At 42.2% G+C, this 13185-nt stretch overlaps 1 non-coding gene across 1 annotated transcript; it reads left to right on the top strand.

Moving 5' to 3' along the window:
• The first annotated feature begins 1057 nt into the window (after window positions 1-1057).
• TRNAF-GAA (transfer RNA phenylalanine (anticodon GAA)) lies at window positions 1058-1130 on the top strand. The gene has a single exon. It is a non-coding gene; the product is annotated as a tRNA-Phe (tRNA).
• The last annotated feature ends 12055 nt before the right edge of the window (window positions 1131-13185 follow it).

Here is a 13185-nt window from a genome sequence, read left to right as displayed (position 1 = left end):
CAAACTCTCTTTGGTCTCTTTCCCCTCCTTAGCCAATGACTTTCCTTTTAAATCTCAAGCTCTTCTGTTATGTGGATTTCACACAACAAAGGAACTCAGAAAGCAGCTCTCCACCTTAGATATTACAAACACTTCCAATATTAAATCTTTTATTTTTCCTTTCACATTCGAAAGCGTGCACCATGCCTCAAAACTGACTCGTGAAGCTTCCACTTAAATGCAAAGCTCTAAGGAGCGGGCTAAAAGGGCGGTACGAAAATCATCCTGCCTTCAGAGAATTACAATTTAATTGGAGAGAAAAAATATATATAAATCAATAGGATATTTGGGCACTGCAGAATGTCTGTGCCTGGCACGTAGCAGATGCTTCAGAAACATTTGTCTACTGGTGTAGGAAGTAGTACTGACATTGGAAAAATCGTGCTCGGCGAGCTCGCCAAGCTTATATGGAGCGCCTGTGGTCTGCCAGGCTGGCTCCGTGCAAAGTGGTGGTAGGTGAAGGGGGAATTTCGAGGACCCAAGATCTTAAGGAGGCTGCAGTCCTGCCTCCATGCCCTTGCCCACTCCTTCGTCCCAATCGTAACAAATGTGTGCGGTCACAGCGGGAAGGGCCTACCCTGCCTGGGCAGGGGGCTCGCCAAGGCGACCACCCTGCTGCGGGATCGCGGGGACCAGCCCTGGGAGGATGGAACCGCCTCCTGAGGAGCGGAGGAGCCGCGGGGCCCTGGGGCCGGCCCAGCCCCGCCGCGCTGCCGCCCTCGCGGCTCCTGCCCAGCCCTGCCGGGCTGCGGGCGCCCAGGCCGCCCGACCACCGAACCCAGCGGCCGGCACACGGGCTCGTTCACGGTGCCCGTTGTTGACAACTACGTCAGAAATTTGGATACTATTGAAGGACGTAAGGAACGTGCACAGTGCACCTAATCATGGCTTGCAAAAAGCAAGGCAGAAGAATTCTCAAGAAACCCGTTTAATGTGACAAGAAAAACAGTGTGGTTGTTGAGCGAAGACGGACATGAAAACTTCGATAATAGTTTACTCCAAAGGCAGCGGAAGGGCGGCCGAAATAGCTCAGTTGGGAGAGCGTTAGACTGAAGATCTAAAGGTCCCTGGTTCGATCCCGGGTTTCGGCAGAGCTATCGGTTTTCCTTTTAATTCTAAGTGATTCAAATTTCCACAGAGTAACCTGGCTCATTAATGCTAGCCCAAGTAAAACTTGGGACTCGAAGGGCGAGCGAGAAATGGAAATAGGCTTTCTCAGTCACCCCCAGGAGGGTGGCCGCTTGGCACCGCCACTTCCGGGGCGCCTAACGGGCTGGCGTCGGAGGGGCTGCTGCGCGTGCGCAGTGCGGAGCCTGGGGGCTGGAGAAACACGGCTCCACTCCAGAGACACGGGAGTCTGGCTGCCCGAGGCCCCGCCCACGCCGCGGGCGCGCCCCCGGTGGTAAGAGGGCGCGCGCGCCGCCCGTCTCAGGGCTGGAGTGCGCCCCCGGGGGTGTGAGGGTGCCGCGCGGTGGTCACCGGGCCTGCAGTGCTGTAGGGACGGGAGTGAGAGGAGTCGTTCTGTCTCGGGAGACGAGAAAGACGACTTCACCCCAAATTTCATTCCCCGAAGCACCCCGATTTGGAAAGCAAAACCGTGCTATTTAATCCACTGGCCCCCATCTGGCCCTGCCGGAGAAGGGAGCCCGGCAGCTCGGTATTTCCGGCTGGAGGCGCACGCAGGGCGCTCGGGTGGCATAGCCAGGGTTTCTTGCCCTTTGGGTAAAGGCGTGGCAGCTTTACAGCTCTGTAAAATTAATCAGTCTCGCATCTAAACGGCGTTATTTAAAGTCTAGACCAGTGGTTCTCAAAGTGCGGTCCCGGGACCAGCAGCCTCATCTTCACCTGGGAACTAGTTAGAAATGCAAAGTCTGGGCCCCCCCACCTCAGACCAACTGAGTCGGAAACTGGGGGTGCGCCCAGCACTAGGTGTTCTAACAAGCCCCTCAAGTGTTTCTGAAGCCGCTGAAGTTTGAGATCCCCTTATCTTGACATTCTATTTCTAAAAGAGCCCTTTCCTAAGACTTTTTGTGAACAAGCTTTTTCCTTCTGCTGTCTTTTGTCCTGGAGTCTGAAATAAATTTAGACACGTGCTCAAAATTAATTTTTCTGAGAATTTTTGCTTTCACAGAGTGTATCGGGGATGGGATGTGCAAGGGCATCAACTTTCCTAGCTCCCTGTGGGAGCCCCCCTCAAGGCTGTGGAGTGCAGAAAGTGGAGGCCCAGGTGCCTGGCTCTGTGTTGTGTGGCTCTTGAGAGCTGAGCCAGGACTCAGGGGTAGAAGTTGCAGGGATGTAGATTTGAATTAACGGAGGAAGAATTTCACTATGTTGAAGTCACTGGAAAATAGAATAAGCAGTTTAGAGGGCTGTTGAGTTGGTGGTCTGCAGTTGGAAGAGTCACCTGTGGATTGGGTCTTACATATCTTCTGGTTCTATGTGTTTGAAAGGGAAAGGCAACTCACATTTATGAAGTACTGTGTGCTCTCAGGTTATTAATTCATTCATCAACTGGACATTATTGACCTCCCACTATGTGCCAGGCATTATTTGAGCCTCATAACTACTTTATGAAGTATGTATCATCATCCTCATTTTACACATAACAGACCTTGTAGCATTGCAAGGATTAAACATAATGTATGTCAGGCATCTGACATCTGCCAGCTCCTAAATGTCGTCATATGTGAATAGTTGTTGGGATGTTTAGTTAAGCGTGTGCATAAAAATGAGGGAAACTAAAAGCTTTTGCTGGTTAATTAGAAAGGGCTCTGTGCAGGAGTAGGTCTTGACTGGGCCCTCGGAGGAAGCTTTCGTGGATAGCAATAGATCAAACTAGCGCTCAACCAGCTATCTACTTATTTAAATAGAAGGAGAATGGTGCCAGTGCTGAAACTGAGAGTGACTTCATTTCAGACAACTTGAGGCCTGACTACCCTGAGAGGCAGACATAATAAGACCACGTATTTGCTACTGGAGTAGGGACATTTGGTATCCTGGAGACTAGAGGCACACACCTGGTCTGAAGTCTGAAGAGGGGAGGATGAAAGGGGATAGTTTGGGTGGGCCTCCACCGGGGATGGGGAATGTGGTTGTAAAGGATTTGGCTGGCCTTGTGGGAGGGAGGAATAATCAGGAAGAAGGTAGTCAGCATTAAACAAAAAATTATATATATTATTTAAAAAATAATTATATATAATATATAACTTTTTTTTGCCTTAAGAATTAGTCTAAAGATGTAATCGGATCATTTTTATTGCCTTTCATTGGCATGTGAAGTGCTCTGATAGATGTCAAACACCGTCACTTCCCAGGAGTGAAGGCTGAGAAAGACTGAACATGAGTTGTCTGCAGCTCCAGGATAGCTCTTCATAACTAAGGAGAAGGTGAAGGGTGGAAGTGTGGCATCAGCCCTTACTTTAGGAAAGAAATGCTTTCAATGGAAAGAACACTATCAACATTAAACATTTATGAGAGTTAATGCTCAGTCAGCGCTGTACTGTCAGCAGAAGGGTTGTGAATGTCTCCTCTTGCTTCAGGCTGTCTATCCAGGGTGGGGAGGGGGAAGGTATCTTCTCAAATTTCCTTAGAGAGCTTTTAGAAAGAAACGTGGTGGTGGGAGTGCAAACTGGTGCAGCCACTATGGAAAACAGTATGGAGATTCCTCAAAAAATCAAGCATAGAACTACCATATGATCCAGCTATTCCACTGTTGGGTATTTATCCAAAGAACTTGAAAACACCAATTTGTAAAGGTACATGCACCCCTGTGTTCATTGCAGCGTTATTCACAATAGCCAAGACTTGGAAGCAACCTAAGTGCCCATCAAGGGACGAATGGATAAAGAAGATGTGGTATATATACACAATGGAATACTACTCAGCCATAAGAAACGATGAAATCCAGCCATTTGTGACAACATGGATGGACATTGAGGGTATAATGCAAAGTGAAATAAGTCAGAGGGAGAAGGTCAAATACCGTATGATTTCCTTCATTAAGTAGTAGATAATAACAACAATAAACAAACACATAGGGACAGAGATTTGATTGGTGGTTACCAGAAGGGAAGGGGGGAGGGAGGAGGGTGAAAGGGATAATTCGGTACCTGTGTGTGGTGATGGGTTGTAATTAGTATTTTGGTGGTGAACATGATGTAATCTATGCAGAAATAGAAGTACAATGATGTACACCTGAAATTTTTACAATGTTATAAACCAATGTTACTGCAGTAAACAAAAAATTAAAAAATATATATATAAACAACCAAGATTTATTGAATGTATAATAAATGCTGATCTAAATATTGTTGGGAAAAAAAAAAAAAGAAAGAAACCTGGGACATCTGGGTCATCTAACAAATTTCTGAGGTGACGTGCAAGAGTATTGCTAAATGACTGTTTATTATTTAATTATTCTGGACCTATATTCATGTTAGGCCAGAAATATGATATAGTGAAGCTGTTATATTTGTTATATACAATAAGTCTAGATGAACATTTAATAATTCATTGGGGCCTTTCTTGTAATCAATGTGTACATACATTAATGCCTATTTTTATTAGTCTTAGGTCATACTTCTAGTCTTTTTATAGTTGTTTAGTTCCATGTCATAACATTTGTCATATCACAGATTTTTCTGTTGTTGAACCTTGGTGAGAAATACAACTCCTGTTTGGATTTGCCTCAGATTCCAGGAAAATATGGATCCTACACAATCATCCTTGATATATGGTGTCAGAATGGATTACCATGTTTAAAAGTAGCTCATCTGGGGGATCAGAATTGGCCACCTCACAATGTGTCTCTTTGGCTTGATTATTTTTAAGAACAAAAGACTCAAACTTTGACCTTCCCGCTAACAGCCTAAAAGAATTTAAGATAGAAGGCCTGTTCCAGGAAGGAGCTAATACCATAAGATAACATTGTCTATAACCAGCCCAGCAAACACTTGTTTAACAAACATTTGCATTTTCCTCTCCACATAAATTGCCTTCCTTCCCTTTGAAGTTCCACACCACTACCCCCAGCATCCTCCTTTGTCTTTAGCTGAAAATGATATTTAAGGTGGTGGCTTTGGCCATTCTGGCGAGTTACTCAGTTTTTCTGGGTTTCTCCCCATGTATACATGTTATAAAGCTTTGTTTGATTTTCTCCTGTTATTCTGTCTCATGTCAATTTAATTCTTAGACCAGCCAGAAGGACCTAGAGGGTAGAGGAATTGTCTTCCTCCCCTACGCTCACTTATCTAACTGAAAATCTTGGAGGATTATTTGCAGGTCCTAACTGTTGGAATATAATGTTTGGGAGAAGGCCAGCTGATAGCCCGGGAATGAAGCAGGACGATTTGAGCAAAGACAAGGGTCTTCTTTGTAACAGACACCAACTCGCATAGTAGTTCCATAAATTCTGATTTTCATATAATGAGTTGTCTTAAAGCAGGATGCACAAATATTTGTCTATTCAGTGCCTAAATATATTCTACAGAGCATTTTGACTCTCTAGTCCAAAGTGTCAAGCATAACCAGAGTCACCATTTCTGGAGTGTTCTCTATGTGCCAGGCATTCAGATAAGTCATTTTTGTACATAATCCCATTAAACTTGTCAATAGCCCTTTGAAGTAGGAGGCATAGTTGAATATAAATGAAAAAAAAAATGCTACATAGGAGTGCTGTGGTGAAAAGCCAGCATAATTCTGAGATGTATTAAAATGGAACATAAGCCATAAAATAAAGTAATGATTCTTTTATACTACTACTAGTAGTATAGTACACTAGTATATATACTTTTTACGTGTATATTTAAAGTATATATACTATACTAGTAGTTGCATTAGTGAGATCCATGTTAGAGCATTTTGTTCAGTTTTGATTAACTCAACTTAAGAGGAAAGGGTTAACAAAGAACAAAAACGAGATTAAGGAAGAGGAGATTTATTTTAAAAACAACAACAAAACAACAAAAGGATGTGAAATAAATTTGCCAAGATAAAAGAAAGCTAAGAGTAACTTGATTATTGTCTTCAAATTCCTCTTTCTCAGGAGCATATAATTTCCAGTGAGGTGCCATAAGAAGAAATAAGTTTAGATGAAGGCGAGAGGTTTATGTTAGATAAAAAGGAAAGATTTATGTTAGATAAAAAGAGAAATTGGGATAAGATATTTGACCTAGTTTTGTGATAGAAAAGTGTCTTGCAAGATTGGGTAAACTAGAGAATTGCCGTTGAATAGATTTGCCTGTGTTTAAGAAGACTGGGAGCCAGCTTTGGTATGCAGGGGAGGAAAAAAACTTTTCCCCACTACCCTCCTAGGTTCTCAGCTGGGGCCCTGTAAACTAGACTGACAAAAGATAGATTAACATGAGAAAAACAAACAGAAGTTTATTAACATGTGCAGTGTGCATATACATGGGAGTACTCAGTGATGAGTACCACTGTACTCTTCATGTACAGTGACGAGTAACTCAAAGAGGTGGTTAGAACTTGGGCTTACATAACATCTTAACAGAAGAAGAATAAATTTGTAGAGCAGTGGCAAGACAAAGGGGAAGGAGTTTGAGCTTCTGGGGGGAGGGCAAATTGTGGGAAGGAAGACATATGGGGGAACTAATGGGAGATAAGGACAATTTAGGAAAGTTTGTTATGTAGGTTCCTCGGGTGCCATCTCTGGGCTGATTAGGGTCTAGAGTTTCTCTGGTGATTAACTTCTCTCCTTCCTGGTACAGAGGGGAGCAGGGACACCTTTACAAATTTACGTCCTGCTTTTAGGCAAATGGGAGAGGGTGGAGAGCCTTTGTTGTACCTGCTTCTTTTCAATTGCCTTCAGCTCAAAGTAATCCTTATGGCAAAGTGGCATGTTTGGGCGTGGCATATTCTGCCACTCTTCAGACACTTTCAAAAAATCTACTGAGTTGTGGTTTCTCTGTGGTTGTTGCTGCTGATGGTTCAGGAGGGAAGGGGGTGGGGTAGTGTGGGGTGTGGACATTGCTGGCAGAGACCATAAAAAGAGAGGTTGGGATGGATCCTATTTTTTCTTAACACTAAGTGTGTCTAGAAACAATACCAGCATCTGTCCCTGCCTCTGTGATGAGTTAGTGTGTACCTTATGATGTACTCTAGCCAGAAAAATTTTAAAAAGCACTCTGCATCCTGCAGCCTCCCAGAGGATCCCCCTGTCTGGTTAGAGTCCCCATAATAAATGAAGCCATGAGCCTTTCCTGAAAATTATTCACTCTGCATCAAAGATAATTTTATCCATGACAATTTCAGTGTTGATATCTGAAGATATGTGGTGACCTCTGTAAATAAAACACTGTGACAAAATCGCTGTTTTCCAGTCATGAACAGACTAACTGTGAACTTGGTAATGTCGCTCATCTCATGTATAGATGTGAGTTTGTTCTGATTTTAGGGTTTTTTTTTTCGGAGTTTCTTCTTCGTTTTGTATTGTTTTAAGTGTAACAATACATTGGTATTGTTTTGTATTGTGTTATTGATTTAAAAAGTCTATGTAGTCTTTTTAAAACTTGGACTGCCTTATTAACCTTCTTTGCAAGTAAACTATTTTTTTTCTAAATGCTTTTTTTCCAGAGTAAACGTCTGCTTAAAGATGGACTCAGTGTTACAAAAGTAAAAATCTGAGTCCTTCAATGGAGTTTCATGCAAATCGAAACGTATGGAGGTGAATGCATGAATGCATGAAGCACGAAGCTGTATGTGGTGAGAATTCAGTAAAGAAAATTGCCATTCCATTCTTGATGGCCTTGAATAAAGGGAACAGGCATGTAAAGATGGAATGCCCAAGAATTCTTGGTGGATGTGAAGACCTGACTTAAGGTTTACATAGTAATGCACACACTTAAAGGACATTGATGTGCATCCTGCCAGTCTGTTTCATGTAAGTTTCATGATTATGTAGAGGGAAATTTGATAGGTAAGTATTATTCCATAAAATTAATTATCTAAGAAATGAATATACATATATTTATACACATTTACTTGTATGAAGGCAAATGATGGGCAGGTGATTTCCTAAAATCCAGAGTTCTGCCCCTGGAGTACTTTCCAGCTGCAATGGCCTAAGTGTGGAGACAGGGCAGAGCCCCCTTCTTTCCACATTAGTGGGATTCTCTTTGAAATCTGAATCCTCCCATAGTCTCTCTCATCTTCACAGTCTATGTAGTTGTTGACTCTACTTTTCTAGGGCTCTCTTAACTGGGGAGCCCACTCCCAGGGAAAATGTCTTTCAGACAGGAGGACAACATGGACAGAGGTTGGTTCTCTTTCTGCATCCCTGAGTTCCCAGAGCACGGCCTCTATTCCAGAACTTTCTTTCTTCCGTCCCATCTTATCTTCTTTTTTAATCTCTCTCTCCCAACTCAGAGTCTATTCTCACATTTAAGGCTTGGGAATTTGGGAAAATGTTTTAAAAAATTTAATTTCTTTTTTAGAATTGATAATTGAAGCACGTGGTGAGAAATTCAAACAGAAAAGGAGGTATACAATGAAAAGTACATATCCGTTTTAGCTCTGTGTCTAGTTCCCCTCTGTAGAGGCCACCATCGTTAGTAGCTTCTAGTGTATGTTATAATTTTTGTATATACAAGGACATATGTCTATATAACTCATGTTACACAAACAGTATCATTATTATCCCTACAGTCATAAAGCTTTTTTCTAAAGATGCACATTACTTTTTCTTTTCACACAACACTATACTTTCCTCTTTTTTTCCTTAATTGATTGTAAACATGAGCTGAACTTTTAAACCATATTTAGGATCCTGTAAAGTATTCAGCAATAATCTCACCCGATCGCAATGATGTTTACATTCTCTAATTGCATCAAATTCTAAAGATCTGATTGCAAAGGACTTTAATATTAAAGCCATAAACATTTAAATTTGAATGGTCCGATCTCTTATTCTAGGAACAATTGTTATAGAAAAATTTGGTTTTATTTCTTTTACAAAACGAAGGCCTGATTTGTTGAGTAGGTTCAGCTGTTGAGTTGGCAGGAGTGAAATACAGGTGTACAGCAGCATAGAAACATTTTCCTTTTAAGCATTTTCTTATGTCAAGTTGGTAAATTGCTCAGAAAAAATATGATCAGAGGCCCGTTTGTTCCACATTTTATTCCTTTAGTTTCTCCTCAATTCATACTCACCTTTCAAGTTGTCTCTCAAGTTGGGCCTCCTCCTGAAACCTCTTGCCATAGTTTAAGCTAATATTGAGCTCCCCTCACTGTGACCCCCCAGAGAGCCCACTCTCTACAGGGCATGTGATTCTGTCCCATCTTTCATTTTCTGTTTTGAATGTGTGCTCGTTTCCTATGGCAAAATGCTAACTCCTCAAAAAAGATGGCTTTGATTTCAGGAAGAGAGACTTCAGAGTTTCCACGTTCTGGCGAGAAAATGCAAGTGTTATTGAGTAGTGGTGCACTGAAAGAGGTCATGTGACCTGGAATAGCTGGAGGGCTCTAGACTGATTTCCCTGAGAGGGTGGAGTGGTGCTGGGCTCCCAGAACAAAAGGAAAAGAGCACAGATAACAGCCAGGCAGGCAGGAGTAGGGATGGTCAAGTCCTCTCTCCTGTGGTGGTGGGGCTGAGGGTGGGAGGCAGATGGGCAACTCGGACAATTGATCTACATGTTAAGGCAGGAATCCTCAGAAAAGGGTTTTTGTCCCAGGCATAGATAGAAACTGCAAGAGAGCCTGAATGCAACTTGCTTCCTTTTAAATCTGAGTTCTCCTTTGCATTCGTGGTGGGCAGTGGAGTAAGTGCCTGTAACCCTCAGCCAACCTGGCTGAAGATTCTGAATTAAGACTCATTCCAACCCTCTATGGTTCATAGTCTGGACCTCTCACATTGTAATAACGATGGAGGGTGCTTTTTTGACTGCAGTGGATGAAGAGGAGGAAAGGTGGTCCAGCAGGAGGCAGAGGAGAAGGCTGACACCAAGGTGATGCTGCTGTGTGTACACGTATGGCTTGGGGAGTAGACAAGAGCACAGGCCCTGGAGGCGGGCTACCTAGGCCTGAGCTCCAGCTTCACCTGTTGGCTGTGTCGTGTTCGTAACTTCCACAACCCTGCTCAGCTGCAGTCTCCCCATCTGTAAAATAGAGAAAAAGCAAATACTTATTTTACAGATCTATTGTGAGAATTAAATGAGGTAATTCGTGAAAAGTGCTCAGCATGTGGCACTAGGCATACACTGAGTGCTCAAGAAGTAAAGAGCTCCCTGAACGCTGCTTTCTTCCTTCAGGAAGCAGGTTAAACATTAGCTCCTCCGGGCTCCCCAGGAAAGCTTAGGTGTTCCTTACACTCTGTCCCTCCCACACCTTATCTGTATATTCATCTGGGTAATATTTTATTGTATTTGACTGGTCTTTTTCCCTCACTGGCTGCTGTTATCTCCTTAAGATCATGATCCATGTGCATAGCAGAGAGCACATAGTAGGTGTTCAATGCATATTTACTCAATGAATAATAATATATCTCCTCCCTTTTCATCCTCCCAGTGGTGGCTCACCACTGTGTCATAGTCCCTGGCTGTACTTGTTTTTCTTATATTCCCTAACAAGAGAATTAACTCTTCTGAGGGTCTAGACTGAGGTTCCTATTCCTTTTGTATGCCTTGTATCACCTGGGTCAGAAACATTTAAGGTTCTCAAGAAATGCTTCTTGACATCTATTGATTTGACAATAAGCAACTCTTTCAAAAGGACTAAAAAGATTGTGTGGTTAATTTAAGATTATGCATGATTTTCAGTGTTTATCTGTATTTTTAAAAATTTCTCACTTGCATAATTAAAAAAAAGAAGGAGAAAAAAAGGCCCTAAACCTTCTTCAACATAGCAGAACAGAAGAGCGGGAAGCTGGACCTCTTTGTTAGTATGCCAAAAAGAGCATGGATTTGTCTTAGTCTAACAGAGACAAGTTGAGGCATTTGGGGTACCAGGATCTGCCAGGGCACTAGCCCAGGTTAATTTAGGTCTTAAATCCATGAGCCAGGATCACAGTCCCACATTACACGGTTGACATTCAATACATGTCTTAACAACAACAACAACAGAATTCTCTCTATCTTTCAAGTTACTTAAGATGTTCTGACTGCTATTTTTAAGTGTAAGATTTAAATAACTTTCTAGATAAACAGGTTTTAGAAAACTTTTCAGATGTAACTGAGAGATTAAGAGCTAAGTAAAGGTTTTGTCTTCAGAGAGCTATAAAGAAACGAAACAGTCCAACACAAATAGAAACATGTCTTAATACAGTAGTCTCCCCTTATCTGAGTGGGATATGTTCCAAGACCCCCGCTGGATGCCTGAAACTGCAGGTAGTACCGAACTCTAAATATTCTATGTTTTTTCCTATACATACATACTGACAATAAAGTTTAATTTATAAATTAAGCACAGTGAGAGATTAACAATATCTGATAGAAAAATTACAGCAATGTACAGTAATAAAAGTTACCATAGATCTTGCAACCTCAGCATACCATTTTTTTTCTTTCCTTATTAAGTCAAGAACTTTCACCTTTTCATTTAAAGGAAGCACTTTATGGCTTCTGTTTGGTGTATCCGAATTGCCAGCATCACTACTCTTGCACTTTGGGGCCCTTATTAAGTAAAATAAGGGTTACTTGAACACAAGCACTGTGATACCAAGACAGTTGGTCTGACAACTGAGACGGCTACTAAGTGACTAACCGGTGGGTAGCGTACATAGCATGGATCCGCTGGACAAAGGGATGATTCATGTCATGGGTGGGATGGAGCGAGATGCATGAGAGTTCATCATGCTACTCAGAATAGTGCTCCATTTAAAACTGATGAATTGTTTATGTCTGGAATTTTCCATTTATTATTTTTGGACCACGGTTGACCAAAGGTAACTGAAACCATGGGAAGTGAAATTGCAGATAAAGGAGGTACTATAATGGAAATGTTTTACTTAATCCACCAATTATCAGTTCATTCATTCTGGAGGGGTTACGAGGATATACGAGCGTTGGTTTTCAGTAGGTGTGCTTGGCAGGTCTCCTTTGAAGAGCAGCTGCTGGACATCACAGGCCCTGGCACCTCCTAGAACATTATTCTGCCCAATGTCAATGTTATATCATCAGGTCCAGACATTTTGGTATATGCCATCCTTGAGGGTGGACCTCTCAATCCTGGATCCTAGTCTGCCATCCTTTGGTAGCTGTCACGTTTCTATGCATGTACTTTGGTCCACTGGGCCTTAAATAAAGAGCTTACTTTCTCAGATGTAGACGGGTTTTGTGTCACTTGTTAGCTTCTGAGCTGGTTCTTGATACCATTTTGGAAGCACTGCCCAACTCTTCCCTGGAATTGAGGGTTACGCTATTTCTAGCTAACACCTCTTTGGGATGCCTGGTGAGGAGCTGAATTGACTTCGGTTTTCCACAGAGCCTCTGTGGGGTGGCAGAAGGAGTTTTTCCTTGAAGAGGACAACCTAGGCTGGACTATGCCATTTAAAAGGACTGATATATTATTAGCTTTATTTGCAGTTCACCATGCCTTACCAACCTGAAGGTATAGATGGGGTCACAGTATTGGTTATAATTCAGAGTTTTCTGGCTTTTGCCCCAACTATTTATTGAAGCCCTCAGCAATCAGAAAGAATCTTGCCTAACTGCCTGGGAGTGTTCCACATATTTTCACAAAAAATCTCAGATTGCCGGGCACCACCATTGGAACTCTGGTTTATCAGGCTTCTCTCATCTCCTGCTTGGTCTCATGGGCCCTGCGGAAGTCATTCACTCTTTCCTTGCCTCAGTTTCCTCACCTGTAAAATGAGGGTAAAAATAATACTATGTCCCGCATAGAATTGTTGTGATCATTAAATTGCTAGTATGTGCAATTGGAGCCTCCAAAATGGAGGCTTGCACATACTAAGTTCTAAAAATGTATTTGCTCTATTACTATGTCAATTATTTGTCAGATGAAAACATTTTCATCTTCTTGAGAATTTAGTACAAGGAGATTAATGGAATGAATTTATTAAAAGGAAACATCTTTTCAGTATTCTCAGTTGTGCAGAGGCCTGTAGAGTTGCGATTAACATAATACACTCCACCTGGGCACAAACTCCTTCAAAGGCAAAGGAAGTAACCCCATCCC

This window comes from Diceros bicornis, chromosome 9 (genome assembly GCF_020826845.1).
Source record: "Diceros bicornis minor isolate mBicDic1 chromosome 9, mDicBic1.mat.cur, whole genome shotgun sequence".
Taxonomy (NCBI): domain Eukaryota; kingdom Metazoa; phylum Chordata; class Mammalia; order Perissodactyla; family Rhinocerotidae; genus Diceros; species Diceros bicornis.
This window is presented reverse-complemented; position numbering and strand designations above follow the sequence as displayed.